Source organism: Hemiscyllium ocellatum, chromosome 1 (genome assembly GCF_020745735.1).
Source record: "Hemiscyllium ocellatum isolate sHemOce1 chromosome 1, sHemOce1.pat.X.cur, whole genome shotgun sequence".
NCBI classification, from domain to species: Eukaryota; Metazoa; Chordata; class Chondrichthyes; order Orectolobiformes; family Hemiscylliidae; genus Hemiscyllium; species Hemiscyllium ocellatum.
In genome coordinates, this window is record NC_083401.1 from 138826652 (window position 1) to 138843644 (window position 16993).

The 16993-nt window shown below is 41.2% G+C and overlaps 1 protein-coding gene across 1 annotated transcript in view; it reads left to right on the forward strand.

Annotated features, from left to right (window-relative positions):
- The first annotated feature begins 2610 nt into the window (after positions 1-2610).
- LOC132816624 (protein transport protein Sec24D-like) overlaps positions 2611-16993 on the forward strand; it is a 202212-nt gene continuing 187829 nt past the window's right edge. Inside the window, exon 1 of the mRNA XM_060826441.1 lies at positions 2611-2722. The gene's annotated coding sequence lies outside the window, so the exon portion shown is untranslated. The remainder of the gene's footprint in view (positions 2723-16993) is intronic.

Here is a 16993-nt window from a genome sequence, read left to right on the forward strand (position 1 = left end):
TGTTACAGTTAACTGAGAATGTAATTTTTAAAAAAATTTTGCGATTTATATACGAAAGAAGTGAAACTATCATAGTATTCTAACAGATGAAAGACTCAACAAACAATCAAGGTATTTTTCAATATTTTACATCACACTGTAAACTTTTGCTATAAAGTCTGTGCCTTACAATTGTATTCTCCACAACCACCTGATGAAGGAGCGGCGCTCCGAAAGCTAGTGCTTCGAATTAAACCTGTTGGACTATAACCTGGTGTTGTGTGATTTTTAACTTTGGATTTGAAAGGGTTGTTTTGATTAGAAAAGGTTGTTTTAAATTAGAATTTGTTCGATCTTATGATCGTAAAATAGACTACAAAACGCATTTCATGAATGAATGAACAAAACCATGTTATAGTAAATAACGGGTTCGTAAAGGATTATGAATGAATGAAAAGGAACCTGGCATAAATGAATATAGCGAGCTGGTGGATGAGTTAGTAAAGACAACCTAAAATATAATATCTCACACAGCTCAGTGACTTATGAACACTTTTAGACAACTCTTTTGGAGATAATTGGAGACACAGGCCTGCTAATTGAGGCAGTTGGTAACCTAATGAGAATTTTATACTGAAACAATGGATGCCATGACGATAAATTTTTGCCCCTTTCTATAATTCTGCTTTCATGTTGTGTCCCTTCCTCAATTCCCATGGTTGCTTTTTTAACATCAACTTCTTGTTTGCAAATTGTCCTTTTTCTTATTCCGGAACTACACCTCCTCCCACCCTGCCCCCTGTAAAAACTCCATCCCATATTCCCAATTCCTTCGTCTCCGCCGCATCTGCTCCCAGGAGGACCAGTTCCAACACCGCACAGCCCAGATGGCCTCCTTCTTCAAGGACCGTAGATTCCCCCCAGATGTGATCGACGATGCCCTCCACCGCATCTCCTCCACTTCCCGCTCCTCCGCCCTTGAGCCACGCCCCTCCAACTGCCACCAAGACAGAACCCCACTGGTTCTCACCTACCACCTCACCAACCTCCGTATACAACGTATCATCGGCCGTCATTTCCGCCACCTCCAAACGGACCCCACCACCAGGGATTTATTTCCCTCCCCTCCCCTATCAGCGTTCCGCAAAGACCACTCCCTTCGTAGCTCCCTCGTCAGGTCCACACCCCCCACCAACCCAACCTCCACTCCCGGCATCTTCCCCTGTAACCGCAGGAAATGTAAAACTTGCGCCCACACCTCCTCCCTCACTTCCCTCCAAGGCCCCAAGGGATCATTCCATATCCGCCACAAGTTCACCTGTACCTCCACACACATCATCTATTGCATCCGCTGCACCCGATGTGGCCTCCTCTATATTGGGGAGACGGGCCGCTTACTTGCGGAACGCTTCAGAGAACACCTCTGGGACGCCCGGACCAACCAACCCAACCATCCCGTGGCTCAACACTTTAACTCTCCCTCCCACTCCACCGAGGACATGCAGGTCCTTGGGCTCCTCCACCGGCAGAACATAACAACACGACGGTTGGAGGAAGAGCGCCTCATCTTCCGCCTGGGAACCCTCCAACCACAAGGAATGAACTCAGATTTCTCCAGTTTCCTCATTTCCCCTCCCCCCACCTTGTCTCAGTCGGTTCCCTCAACTCAGCACCGCCCTCCTAACCTGCAATCTTCTTCCTGACCTCTCCGCCCCCACCCCACTCCGGCCTATCACCCTCACCTTGACCTCCTTCCACCTATCACATCGCCTTCGCCCCTCCCCCAAGTCCCTCCTCCCTACCTTTTATCTTAGCCTGCTTGGCACACTCTCCTCATTCCTGATGAAGGGCTTATGCCCGAAACGTCGAATTTCCTATTCCTTGGATGCTGCCTAACTTGCTGTGCTTTAACCAGCAACACATTTTCAGCTTTTTCTTATTCCACATAGATGAGAATATCAGTGGCTTTAAGAATTGACATGTTTATCCATGGCAAACCAACATTAACTGCAAATTAAACCAAGCTTAATAGGGCACATAGTGGCAGCATTGCCAAGTGATCTAAAGTCCTGAAGAAGGGATACACCCCACATGCGGACTTGTCCACTTCCTGATGTTGCTTAGCTTGCTGCGCTCTTCCAGCCTCCTGCTTGACTACAAGTGGTCTAAAGTGTTGGATTAAGATTTCAGAATCTTAAAGGAGTCTTATTCTGCAGTGGTAGTGTCCCTAACTCAGGTCCAAATGCTGCCCACTACGTAGGTATGTCATAGGATATCTGAGCATATTTTAAGAATCACATTAAATGGACTTGTATAAAATAAAGTGTTTTGCTTTGATTGCTGCACTTCACTCCCATTAGTGCCCACAGAATGTAGCCCAACACCATGCCGTTGCTATGGTTTCCGGTGTTGCCGTTCTCCCCCCTCTTGTCCATTGTCCCCAACTCCCGTTTCCATGGTTTCTCACTATTTGCTTCATCTGCCGGGATTCCTATTATCCCTCAGCGCTGACGTGTGCCTATGTTGGCCATGAGACCGCGCATGCGCAGAGCACCGGGTGCCGTGCGCTGAGTGAGTGAGCGAGTGCCGGCGGCGACCTCTTGACGTGGCACTTCCTCAGTTTGTGGATACAGTGTAACACCGAGAGCAACCTCAGCAAAAAAACACAAGGCACCGGCTCCACCGAGCACCAGCTTGGAGATCGCAACCGGTTCTCAGCACCAGTAAGCAAACCGGCTACCGGGTAAATAACATTTGTCTCTTTCATGATTTTACATTTTCATCCCCTATTCATTTATTTCAAAGTGTGTTTATTTACCGCCTCTTTTTTTGCAATAATTCTGTCGCCCAACACCGGCATGTTACTAGACCGGCTATTTTATGGTGGATTGTTTATTCCTTTGGACTAAAGATGTAGTAATCCATCAGGTTTATATGTTTGGGTCGTTTGACGTGGCAATTCATTCACTGTCAGGACTTCATAACTGGTCTGAGGTGTCATTTCTTCAAAGGGAAAGTAACTTTCAGCTGTCTTTGTCCTTTGATATGCGACAACGCACCATTTAAACAAATGCACGTTTTATGAAGTTGCCTTCTAATATTTTCGTGTTCCTTGTCACAGTCGTAATGTTATTGGACTAGTAATCCAGAGCCTCGGGCTAATGTTCTGGGATGATAGGTTTGACTTCCACGGTGGCAAATGGTGAAATTTGAATTCAGTAACAATCTGGAATTAAAAGCTAATGGCAATTATGTAGCCATTGTCAATTGTTGTAAAAACCCATCTGGCTCACTGGAAACAAATCTGCCATCCTTACTTACTCTGGCCTTCGTGTGACTGTCGATCCATATCAATGTGGTTCACCCTAAATTGTACACTGAAATGGCCTAGAAGACCACTCAGTTCAAGGACAATTAGGTGTTAAATGCTGGTTCAGCCAATGACAACTACATCCCATAAGTGAATATAAAACAGACAAAGCTTTCTAGATAGGGGACAAGTTTTGTGGAGTCAGGAGGTGAGTTAGTTGCTGCAGGATTCCCAGCCTGTAACATGTTCTTGTAGCCTTAGCAGTTACGTGTCCAGTCCACTTCATGTTTTGGACAATGGTAAAGCTGTCATAATCCCAGAGAACCATAGAGCTGCTCTCCAATGAGCCAGTTGGTGGTGAATTTAATCTGAGGGTCACGACGTCTCTGGTGATGGGCAAGGTTGAGATGGTGGGATCTTCATGGTGAAGTCAGTCATTTTGGAAATTGATGCCATCCTGTTAGTGTCAATCGTAAACCAGCTGTCCAGCTAACTAAGCTACCTGACACTCTGGTCAGTGGTATCCCAAAGAGGGGATTCAGCGATGGTAATGACACTGAATGTCAAGGGCCACTGGTTAAATATCAGTTGGAGATTGTCATTGCCTGACACTGTGAATGTTATTTGACACTTGTCAGCTCAAGTATGAACATTGCCTAGTGGTTCTGTGTTTGGACATGGGCTGCTTCGTATCAGAAAAGTTGCAAATTGTGCTGAATATTGTACAAACATCAGCATATATTTCCACTATTACAAGATCAGAAGTGGAGAGATCACTAATGAAATGGCTGAAGATTGTGGGTATGGGACTCAACCTTGAAGAGCTCCTGCAATGATGTAGTGGAATTGAGATGTCTGATCTCCAATAACCACAACTGCCTTCTTTTCTACCAGTTTTGTGTATGATTGCAACCAGCATCAAGTTATCCCTGATTCCCACTGACTTTAGTTTTGCTTGACTTCCTTGATGCTATGCTCAATTAAATGTGACCTTGGTGTCAACTCTCACTTCCCCTCTGGAATTCATCTGTTTCCTTCATGTTTGACTGAAGGCTGAAATGAAGTCAGGAATGGTACTGGTGGAATCCAAACCCTGTGTCTACAGGTTATTGCTGAACAAGTGTAAACAATGCTGATAGTAGCATTGTTGATGACACCTTTGTTCTGGCCCAAACCAAATCCCCTTCAAATATATCCAAGCTGAATGCTAAACTTTACTTATTCAAGGCAAGTGTAAGGTGCTGCGGTTCCAGATGTAATTTGATGGGTCACACTGCTCTGCTTTAAGCATAACACACTTTATTCTTACTCTATGGTTAAAATACAAAGAAAAGACAGAAAAATTGGTCAAACATTTAACTCTGCTAGAAAAGCTTAACAGAATAATAGATTATTTCACGACTAAACGTCAACTGTTCCAATACAGTTATGCCTCATAACTATACCCTTAGCAAAGGCAAATTCAATAAAACAGATTGTCTTACATGCGATTATGTCAGCAGGAAGAGAACCTAAACTTTTCGTTTTAACAGAGACAAAGATGTAGCAGCTTTGACAACCAGCTTCAAAAATCCCAGCAAATTACTGAAAGCTAAACCAAAACCCTTGTTCTGTGGGAGCCTGACTCCACCCGTTCAAGCTGCTTCTATTGTTCCAACTTAAGAAAAAGACCAAGACCTCAAAAGCTGTTTACCTTATTGGCTTGGAGCAGATAGCTTGTTACCTATGGCTCAAAACATTTCTTTTAAAACAAAACAGGACAAATTACACCCCTCAGAGCCAATGTATTATCACAACTTGCATCACTTTACTGAGAGAGGACTGATGGAGTGGTAATTTGAGTTGGGCTATGTTGGATTTGTCCTGTTTTTCGAGTATAAGATGTTCCTGGGCAATTTCCACACGGTCAGGTACATACCAGTGTTGTAGCTGTACTGAGTCAAAAAGTATGGCGCTGGAAAAACAGTCAGTCAGGTGGCATCCGAGAAGCAGGACAGTCAATGTTTCAAGCATAAGCTCTTCATCAAGAATGTCGCCTCCTGCTTCTTGGATGCTGCCTGACCAGCTGTGCTTTTCCAGCACCACACTTGACTCTGATCTCCATCATCTACAATCTCACTTTCTCCTTGTTGCTATACGGGAACCGCTTGGCTAGAGGCATGGCAAATTCTGCAACACACTACTTTGGAACTATTACTGGAATGTTGTCAGGATCCATAACTCTTGGAGTACTCAGTGCCTTCTCCACTCTTCAATGAACTAGGGTCTCTCCCTGATAATGTGATAGAGTGGGCCCAAGACATTACAGATTTTAGTTGAATCTAACTCTGTTAATGGCCCAAAGCATCTTGTGAATGCCCAGTTTTGAGATGCAAAATCTGTTTGAAGTCTGTCCCATGTAATGCAATAGTAGTGCCACACAACAAAATGGAGGAAAGTCTGTGTTAAGATGGAATTTTGTCTCCTCTGTGACAGAGCAGTGGTCACACCTTCTGTTACTATCAAGAACAAATGTACTGGAGAAGATAAGATGAAGTATTTTTCACTCTCATTGGTTCTCTCTCTAGCTTCATAAGCTAAAGGCATTGTTAGGTGGAAATCAGCACACCGTTTCCTTGCCTATGTTTGATCAGATGCCATGTGGGGTCCAGAATCAATTTTGTGGATTCCAATGGCAAATCCTTCCTGACTGAATAGAACTGTGCCACCACTTCTGCTGGGTCTGTCCTTAGTGGAACAGGACAACCCAGTGATAGGGATGGTGGCGAATTGATATTGTCAGAATTTTGAAAGATTAGGGAATCTGGTCTAATCTAATTTAAAAATAGACAAAGTCTTTTCCTCAGGGTCAGAGAGTCCAGACCTAAGGGGCAACTTTTTCACACACAGGGTGGTACATGTATGGAATGAGCTGCCAGAGGAAATGGTAGAGCTGGTACAATTGCAACATTGAAGTGGCATCTGGATGGGTATATGAATAGGAAGGATTTGGAGGGATATGAGCCGGGTGCTGGCAGGTGGGACTAGATTAGATCGGGATATCGAGTCGGCGTGGACGGGTTGGACTGAAGGGTCTGTTTCCATGCTGTACATCTCTATGACTATAATCCAGTGACACTACAACTATGCCATCGCTGCCTTTTAAAGTGAACAAACTATGTCCTTGAACATCCAGTACAGACTAAAAATGCTCTGGAAGGTGCAATTCCTTTTGAGAGAGCCCTTTGATACTTTCATCACCACTTTTGTTACCAGTTGTACTGGAACTATCTTGTTAACCACATTTTTTTTTAATGTACCAGTACAATTCAGGTACCATGCTTTAAATAACTGGAAGTTTACTGGCATTTGTTTTTGAGACTGGTGAACAATCCATTGTTTAAGTCACTTCTCCATTTTCTTCTACGTGGATCATTCCTACTCCAAGATTCTCTTGGCAGTATGGCTACCAGAGGCATTAATAATGGCTGTAACATCATATTCACACTGTCAAATGTACCAAATTGTAGATTAATTTACATCGTATTCCCTAGCCAACATGGTAACTCCAGTACCTTTTCAGTCTGTCCAGCATTGTCTCATTTTCAACAAGTGTCATCACTTCCTGTAAGTCATTGACTACTTGGTTCTAGTTCACCAATTGAAAAAACATCTAAGACCCAAAATGCCCTCTACTGTACTGCAGTCACTGATATTGATGATACTAATATTGAACAGAAATGTAATGGACTACTGGTTTGGAGCAAGTAGAAAGATCACAAATTCCTGCAGCACATAACACAGTGAGCCCATGTATAACATGGCAGCTGATTCATGTGCAGAATTTGAAATAGTATTTCATCAGTGCATCCCTACATCCTTCACAGTGCATATTTGCTTTTTATTTTATTGGCCACTTTTACAACTTTTCCTTTCCGTCACAGAACCATAAATAATTGGGAATTGGTAATATGGTGCGCAAAATGAAACTTGCAGATCTAAGTGTGCTAATGATAGGAACTTAATGCACTCAAAAGGTGTACCAGTCAAAGTATGAGGACTGTCTTCATAATTTGACCCGGTAAAACTTAACATCACTCTACTAACTGCGCTGTGCCCATTCAGTGTCAATATGTATCTCCTGAGAGATGCTGAGTCCAAACTGTGAAGAAGTCTCACTAAAGGTAAAGGATGCCATTCCATTCAATCTTTTGAATGTCTTTTGTTCCTGTTACTAGCTTTTTACTTGCATGTTTGGACCCTCAAATTTCATTGCTTTTCTGGGATTTATAGTTTTACATCATTTATCTCCAAATTGTCAATACTCTATCTTTCTTCAAAGTAATGATCTTGCATTTGTCCAGGTTGAACTCTATCTATCCCAGTATTCCCACATACTTAACCTGCCTGTGTTTCTCTGCAATGAACATTTGTGTATTTGCCTTCCTGCAATATCACCTGGAATATAAATTCTTCTATTCCTTCATCTAAGCCATTAACAAATATGATGAATAGAGCACAGGGCGCATATCCGACCAACTTTATTTGCACGCTATTTCTCACCACCCCAAGCAATTTCTGTTCCATGCCAGAAGACCATCTCCAGTTCTGTACACTGTTGTTTTTATTAATAATCCCTTGTATGGAATCTTGTAAAACACCTTCTGGAAGTCTTTCATTCCTGGACATTTTCTTAACTATTTTATTTAGAACATAGAACATTACAACGCAGTACAGGCCCTTCGTCCCTCGATGTTGCGCCGCCCTGTCATACTAATCTGAAGCCCATCCCACCTACACTATTCCATGTACATCCATTTGCCTGTCCAATGACGACTTAAGTCATCTGTGACTTAAAATATTCCAAGTCAGGACTGAAATTAAAGACAGACTGGCTCCCTTAGATCAGCTCTCATTTGTTCAACTGATCAGATTCAGTTATTAATAGCAGGTTCTAATAGTTTCTCTATAACTGGTATTAAACTGACAGGTCCAGAAATGGTCTATTTTCTATCTCCCATCTTTCTTACGTAATTGAATGGCATTAGCAAATTTCCAATCAAACAGCAATTATCCTGAATCAAAACGCCTTTCAAAGATTGAGTGAAACTCCTACAATTTACTCACCTATTTCTACCTCTTTCAACTGCTTTAGAGTTATGTATTTTTTTTTCAGTTGGGATGTAAGCATTGCTGGTTGGTCAGCATTTATTGCTGTAACTATCATTGAGAAGGTGTTGGTGAGCTGCCTTCTTGAACTGCTATAGTCCTCGTGCTAAACATAGACCCACAATGCCCTTAGGGAAGGAATTCCAGGGTTTTGACTGTGCCAATGAATGAATGGCAACATATTTAGAAGTCAGGATGCTGAATAGCTTGGATGGGAATTTGCAGGTGGTGGTGTTCCTATGAATCTACTGCCTTTGTCCTTCTAGATGGAAGTGGACATGAGTTTGGAAGATGCTGTCTAAGAATCTTTGAATTTATCCAGTCAATCTTGTATGTAGAACACGCTCTTACTACTCAGGGAGTGGATGTTTATGCATCAGGTGCCAACCAAGCAGCTGTTTTGTCCTGTGTGGTGTGAAGCTTCTTGAATGTTGTTGGAGCTGCACCCATCCAGGCAAGTGGGGAGCATACCTGACTTGGCGTTGTTGATACTCGCAGGATTTGGGGAGTCAGGAGATGAGTTACCTGCCACAGTATCCTTCACATCTGACCTGCTCTTATAGCTACTGTATTTGTGCAGCATGTGCAGTTGAGTTTCTGGTCAATGGTAACCCCCAGAATGGTGATAGTGGGGATTCAGTGATGATAACGCCATTGAGTGCCCACATCTGGTGGTTAGATTGTCTCTTATTGGGGATGGTAATTGCCTGGCATTTATTTGATATGAATGTTACTTGTCAGCCAAGTCTAGGTATTATCCAGATCTTGTTGCATTTGAATGTGGACAAGTTCAGTGTCTGAGGAGCTGCTGGTGCAATCAGCAGCAAAATTCCCACTTCTGACCTTATGATGGAGGGAAAGTCATTGATGAAGCAGCTTTGAGGAGCTCCTGCAGAGTTGTCCTGGAGCTGAGATGACTGACCTCCAACAACCATGACCATCTTCCTTTATGCTGGCTATAACTCCAACCAGCGGAGAGTTTGCCCCGATTCTCATTGATTCCAATTTTGCTTGGGCTCCTTGATGCCACACTTGGTCAAATTCAGCCTTGCTGTAAAGGGCTGTCACTCTCACTTCACCTGTAACTCAGATCTGATCACTTTTTTCAATTAACAGCTTTTAAAATATATTGAATCCAATAAATTACACCTTTTGGATATATGTTTTTGGTATTTTATACATCTTATTGAAAATAGAAGCAAAGAACTAATTTGGCATATCTCAGATTACTTTGATTATTACAATAACATCTGCATCTGACTTTTAAATTCAGCTTACTCTTAACCTCTTCTAAACATATCTCTAAAATATTTTATGATTAGCTTTGCACGTTTTTTTTTGTCTTGTTTTTGCAGCTCTTAATTTTTTTTTAAGTCCCCCTATTTGCTGTATTCCTACTGGTCCATTCTGCTGAAATACACTTTGCAAAAACATTATGTTCTATTTTAGCCAATATGCTAACTATGGAAGCTATAAAGTAAAAGTTTTCCTCTTCTGGAATATGTCTTTATTCTTTCATTGTATTTAATGCTTCTTTGAATACTTTCCACTGCTTTGTGGTAAGTTTACTTGATAATGCTCAGACCAATTTAACATGCCAGTTTTTTTCCCATTTCTTCAAAATCAGTTTTTCTTAAGTTTAAAACATTGGTTTATGTGTGATCTTTCTTCTTCTCAAATTTAATGTCAAATCCTTTAATTACACTACTTCCTTATTCTGAGAATATAAGTTAATCCTAGTACTAAATCTAATGGGGCTTTTCCCTTGTTTGTTTTACATGCTTCTGAAAGCTATCTTGGATATATTCTACTGCATTCTTTACCTTTATGACTTAAGCACTTTACATCTCCTAGATATAGTGAGCTTCCATCCATGTGACACAGCAGACCTTTGGATTGCTGAAACAAAGGTTCAAAGCTCTCACCAAGAGGAAGAGCCTTGCCTTCCAGCACTGCCAAAGGTTCCCAATTATTTTGGGTGGATGCACCTTATATGATTGTACTACAAAAATCCTTTGCCATGGTTTAGAAAGAAAAGCAATTCAGTGGCAGAAGAACACCCCAGACAATTAAAGCTGGACCAAGGGTTTTAAAACATCTAATCTGTGATAGTAATTTGCAAAAGCCTAGCCTGGTGAAAAAGGCAGACCTTAACCAGTGCCATTAGCATTAATGCTAATGAACACCATTTCCTTTTTATAAGCAATAGAATTCTGTTTTACCCCAACTATGATCCAGGAGAATACCAGTTAATTCAAATTGTATTCACTCTAACTGTGTGTGGAGTGTGGATACATGTGTGTATTTTCCTCCACTGTTTTCTTTTTATGACAATACATGTCTTACTTCTGAGGCAAAAGCTTTTAGTAACTGTCCTTAGTGTGCGTTTCAGTGATAGGTCAGGCACAGTGCTGGTTATTGGTCAGTTATTGATTCACATCTTGAAATATGAACACCAGATGTATTCTGTGATAATTGCCTGAACCTGCAGCATTTTTACAGATCTGCATTTGTTTGAAGAACAAAATAATGCAGATGTATCTTTGATTTGTAAGGTAGCTATGCAATTTACTCCAGATCTTTCAATTTTCCTGTTGCTCATCATTTCTCCATGCTCCAGGACGAGTGTCAGCATATTGCTGAGTGACAGTGTCGAAGTGAAACTGTTGCAATCTGAATCTCCATTTTATTGAATCCAGGTAAGATGGAGTGTTCATCTTCCAAGGCTTCTACTGCCCTAGTTATGACTTCAGTAATGGAAGCTTTGCATAAGTTTAAGATCTCTGCAGCATGGCTTTTTGGCTGAGAGCCATGAGAGCAGGGCTTCCCAAAGTAGGTCACAATCTGGAACTACAAGGTCCAATGCAGAGATGGCCGCTATGGAGCTTTGACTGAGTTATCACAGCTGTCTAACAGGATCTTCCCAAAACACTAGCTCTCAAAAGGCTACCCCTATTATCCTTTCACATTCGCACTTGGGTTGTGATGATCTTCAAACCTTGAAATGCAATCACTGTGGAGAAAAAAAAAGTTTGGGAATCACTGTCTAGTGTGACCATGCTTTCAATGGTCATTGACAGGTCAGTCAAGTGATTCTGCCTCACCTTGCATCGACAAATGTTCCAGAGACACAGCCAGTTGTAAAGGTTGTTTGATAAACTTTCTAATAACTCCATATTCTTCAGTGAAACTAATGGTGAAATGATATACCAGTCTAATCAGGTCCAAATTCCTGGATTCAATTGTTGAAGGAGTCCTCTAGTTCTCCACACAATTTCACTTACACTCCTGTAATGTTTCAAATCCATTGTGACTCATGGAGTTCCAAAGCAGAGTCCTGTTGGATTTGAAACATTGGTCTTGGTTCTCCCCAGACCTCCTGAGTTTCTCCCTCACTTTCTGTTTTTATTCCCAGTGTTATGGACCAAACCAAACACCCTTCAGATATATCAAGGACATAACCCGGACCTAAACTTTTATTTCGAGGAAAGTGTAAGGTGCTTAGTTCCTGATATTCAATTGGTCACGCTACTTGGCTTGAAGCAAAACACACTTTATGCTTACCCTATAGTTGTAAGAGTAAAGAGTGAGGTCTGCAGATGCTGGAGATCAGAGCTGAAAACGGGCCGCCTACTTGCAGAACGCTTCAGGGAACACCTCTGGGACGCCCGGACCAACCAACCCAACCACCCCATGGCTCAACACTTTAACTCTCCCTCCCACTCCACCGAAGACATGCAGGTCCTTGGACTCCTCCATCGCCAGAACATAACAACACGACGGTTGGAGGAAGAGCGCCTCATCTTCCGCCTGGGAACCCTCCAACCACAAGGGATGAACTCAGATTTCTCCAGTTTCCTCATTTCCCCTCCCCCCACCTTGTCTCAGTCGATTCCCTTGAACTCAGCACTGCCCTCCTAACCTGCAATCCTCTTCCTGACCTCTCCGCCCCCACCCCACTCCGGCCTATCACCCTCACCTTGACCTCCTTCCACCTATAACATCTCCATCGCCCCTCCCCCAAGTCCCTCCTCCCTACCTTTTATGTTAGCCTGCCTGGCACCCTCTCCTCATTCCTGATGAAGGGCTCTGGCCCGAAACGTCGAATTTCCTGTTCCTTGGATGCTGCCTGACCTGCTGTGCTTTAACCAGCAACATATTTTCAGCCTATAGTTGTAATACAAACAAAAGAAAGAAGAATCGGGAAACTTTGACACAATTAGAAAACCTAACAGAGTAATAGATTATTTAACTACTAAACGGCAACTGCTCCAACATAATAACATCCCGTAAACACACCCTTGGCAAAGGCAAATGCAGTAAAACCGATTGTCTCACATGTGGTGTTTCACCACTTTGGGTGAAAAGAACACCAAGAGAAAATTCTGGCAGATAGAGACAACTCCAGCTTTTTGCTGTGCTATTCCATTCAAAACACCAACAACTACTGAAAGCTAATCTCAAACCCTGTAAGAACCTGATTCCACCCATTCATGCTGCCTCTATTGTTCCAATTAAAACAAAAACACCCAGGGCCTTGCAAGATGTTTACTTTACTGGCTTAGAACCGACAACTTGGCACCTCTGGCTCAAAACCTGTCTTCAAAATACAGCTCTTATATCCATAGCATTGATACACCAGGCCATGTGCCTAGAGTCTAGTTACTCGTCCAGTGACATTACCGCTATTCCACGATACTATCCTTTTAAATTTCAAAAATATTAAAATATTTCCTTTGCGGTTATCCTAAACTACTTTATCCTGACTGTCCCATTTCATTCTTCCTTTCCACGCTAAGATACAGCTTTAACTCTGTAACCACTCAGTTTTATCCCACCCCATATTTGAATTTCTTTTGAGTGTTCATCCTTGCACAACATTAAATTGGCCCTAATCAAAATCACCAATGACATCGCCTGTGACTGTGATGATAGTATATTATTTCTTCTCAAACTCTCTTTGAACGGCCAACTATCCTCCTTCATAGACATTAGATCGGGCTTTAGATGTTCTCCTCTTGACACCCAGCTTTACCAGATTGTTGTTCAGATATTCATTATTGGGAGATAAACAATTTCTGTTAATTAACTTTGGGAAAACTGGAGCTATCACATCCATAGCTTGATCTTTGATTATACCATCTTCCTGTTGTTTGAGTGATCGTTTGAATAAACCCAGGAGTCAGATCAACTTGAGTAATACAAGCGAGTGCTTTCTCCTGTGGGATCTAAAAGCATCATCAACTGGAATGGTCTTGAATGCTGAGCAGCCAAAGGCTTACACATCATATTGATAACTTTTCAGCTACAGCTGCCATAGAGCATAGAACATGACAGTGCAGCACAGGCCTTTCGACCCTCGATATTGCATCAACCTGTGAAACCAATCTGAAGCCCATCTAACCTACAGTATTCCATTTTCATCCATCTGTCTATCCAATGACCATTTAAATGCCCTTAAGGTTGGTGAGTCTACTACTGTTGTAGGCAGGGCATTCAACACCCCTACTACTCTGAGTAAAGAAACTACTTCTGACATCTGTCCTATATCTATCATCCCTCAATTTAAAGTAATGCCCCCTCATGCTAGCCATCACCATCTGAGGAAAAAGGCCCTTACTGTCCACCCTATCTGATTCTCTGATTATCTTATGTATCAGTTAAGTCGTCTCTTATTCTTCTCTCCAACGAAAACAGCCTCAAGTCCCTCAGCCTTTTCTCATAATATTTTCCCTCCATACCAGGCAACATTCTAGTAAATCTCCTCTGAACCCTTTCCAAAGTTCCACATCCTTGCTGTAATGCGGTGACCAGAACTGTATGCAATACTCCACATGTGGCTGTGCCAGAGTTTTGTACAGCTGTAGCATGCTATTGGCTCAACAGAAGTCACATGACTGACTGTAGTGCAGCATTGTGTGTCCTGGGGATCCAAGTTCTTTTCGATTTTAGTCTTAATGTTTGCTCAATTCTGCAAAACTTTTTTTGTATCCTGAAATTGTCTGTATTTTCCATGTAATACTATATTTAGTTACTAATTCGACACTGTTTCTGCTTATGGATCTTCTCTTGATTTAAGGAAACCCAATTTTAAGAGGGTCTGACACTGTTTCCAGCTCAATCTAACATCGTGATTCTACTTGCTTAGACCTGTACTTAGGTACCTGTGCCTTTACACCAGCTGTCCTTATTTTGTTTTATCTTAACCTCCCTGTCAGCCAAAGTCAACTAGTTCTTTGTGCTCCATTGCATGTGTTCACTTTGTTCTTCAAGTTTATATGTTAATCCATCCCATTTTATACTAATGTTAAGTATTTAACTTTATCATGATGAACTATCCTATTCTATCCAGTTGCACTCAGGTTTGAGCAGACAAATCACTGTCTTAATGGTTTATTGACGCTGATCCCATATATTTTCAACTACTAAGACCTACTTGTTTTGTTGTCTCACAACTAGTGTGCAATATTAACTTGTTATGTGCTCCTGATAACATCAATGTACTGACGTGCAGACGTCTAAGTCTCCAACTTACTGGGGTCACTTGCAGGATGACATGCTGAGGGAAATGTTCAACAGTTTGTAACCAAATTACTCATTACTAGCCCAGATACACAGTAGCTGTGATTGTAATATAAGTAAATATATAATAAATGCCTATTGAAGCTTTCAGTACTATGTTATCTGTGTCTAGTTTTAATATTATAGGACCTGACACTAATATTGCTTATCAAGTGTGAATGCCCTGGTGAAGGTAAATCACTGCAACTACAGCTGATTTGTGAGGATAGATAGGATCAACATACTCCTTCAGTAGCATCACGTGCCTCTGCCTGAGCTCTTCTGTCTCCAAATCTCGCATCATGCTTTGTTTCTTCCAGGCTGGACTATTCCAGTGAAGTCCTGGCTGGCCTCTAACTTGTAAACTTCAACCCATCCAAAACTTTTGCCTATTTCATATCCTGGACTATCATTTTCTTGAGGCTTCCATTGCTTTTCATAATTCAGCATTTCAGTTTGAAGTGCTGCTCTTCATGTCTACATCTCTTCCTGTTGCTACTCCTCTGTATCTCCTGTGACTTTCCCTCTTCCTGAACTCCTTTTTATTAATGATAAATTATACGAAAACTTTGTTTTAATTAGCATCTTATAAATCAGTAAACATTATATACCTCAAATATCGTGAAGATTATTATTATTATGTATTATTCTGTCCAATTATTATAGTTTTTAAAATTTATTTACCCATAAATATGCTTTTTGTTCACTTGAATGACCACACAAAATAATAACAATTGAGTGAATTCAGAGTTAATTTCTCCTCATATGTCACAATCTACCAATGTCTGAGTAGTCAGTTGAGGATGTAAGTGAGAAGTTGACAAATTTTATTTAAAGCAAAGTTGCATTCTTATTTAAGTGATGTATGCTGTAAATAAAGTATAACAGTGATATGCATGTCCCCTGCATTACGTTTCTAATGCTTAGTTTGTATTTTTACATTTTTTGATGTGGAACTCTTGTTTATCTGGAATATTTGATCAACTGACACTTCTGGTCCCATCGGTGCTGGATAGTAAGTTTCCTGTACATATCACTTCTTTTCATATTACTCACTTTTTGACACCACTTCTCCACCTCTTTCCCCTTTGCACCTGTTTACACACCATTGTTGAGAGCCCTGTGTTAAGTTATTTAGACCTTTAGCTCCTGACTCTGTCCCTAAACCTTTCCACCTCACCACTTCTCCTTTCAAATATTAACTTTTGGGTATTTTTCTTTGCCAGAAATTATTATAATGTTGTTTATAGAAGCTAAGGTAGGTTAGTCAATTTGTTGCTGAGTGTCATTAACTCAATGGTACCAGTTCTGTCACGTAAGTAACATGCTATGTCATTTTACTTCTGTTCATCGTTATCATTTTAAGAAAGTTCATTATGTTATTTTAACATTTTTAAAAATTTGGTAGTTTCCTTAATTTGGATTGACAGAAGATATAATAAGTATCTGTATTTTGTAAGAATCAGTTGGGTTTAACACATTTTTTGTGTTGACCTGACTGCCAGTGGAAACATAGCAAAGAACAAACTTGTAAGTGACTCAGTCTGATTCGAAAAATGTCACCAACTTTTTTTGTAAGGAAATCTGTTGTCAAAAGTGCCGTTCGCTCCCAGTGATGTGACTTGAGCCAATTGTTAGTTTGTTTGATCTTAGGCAGAGGGTATCAACAAATTCTGCATTAGTGATGGGAACAAACTGTGAATATAATGAAATCAAGGAGTCTGAACATTAATGCAAGCAAATTTACTTTTTAAGTATACACAGCTAGGATGCTTCCTGCCCCCATGCAACTTGCCAGTGGGCTGAACAATTACCCATTCCTGCTGTTCCTTTAACTAGTGGAGCAGATATGAATGAAGACATTTGGAAGTCTAAGGGTTATCAGAGGCCAATGCAACAATAAAACATGCATCACCTTCACTGTAGCACACTGATAATGAAATAACTTTGAATGTATCTTGCAACACAATATTGTTTCAATGTGTGGGAGGAAAA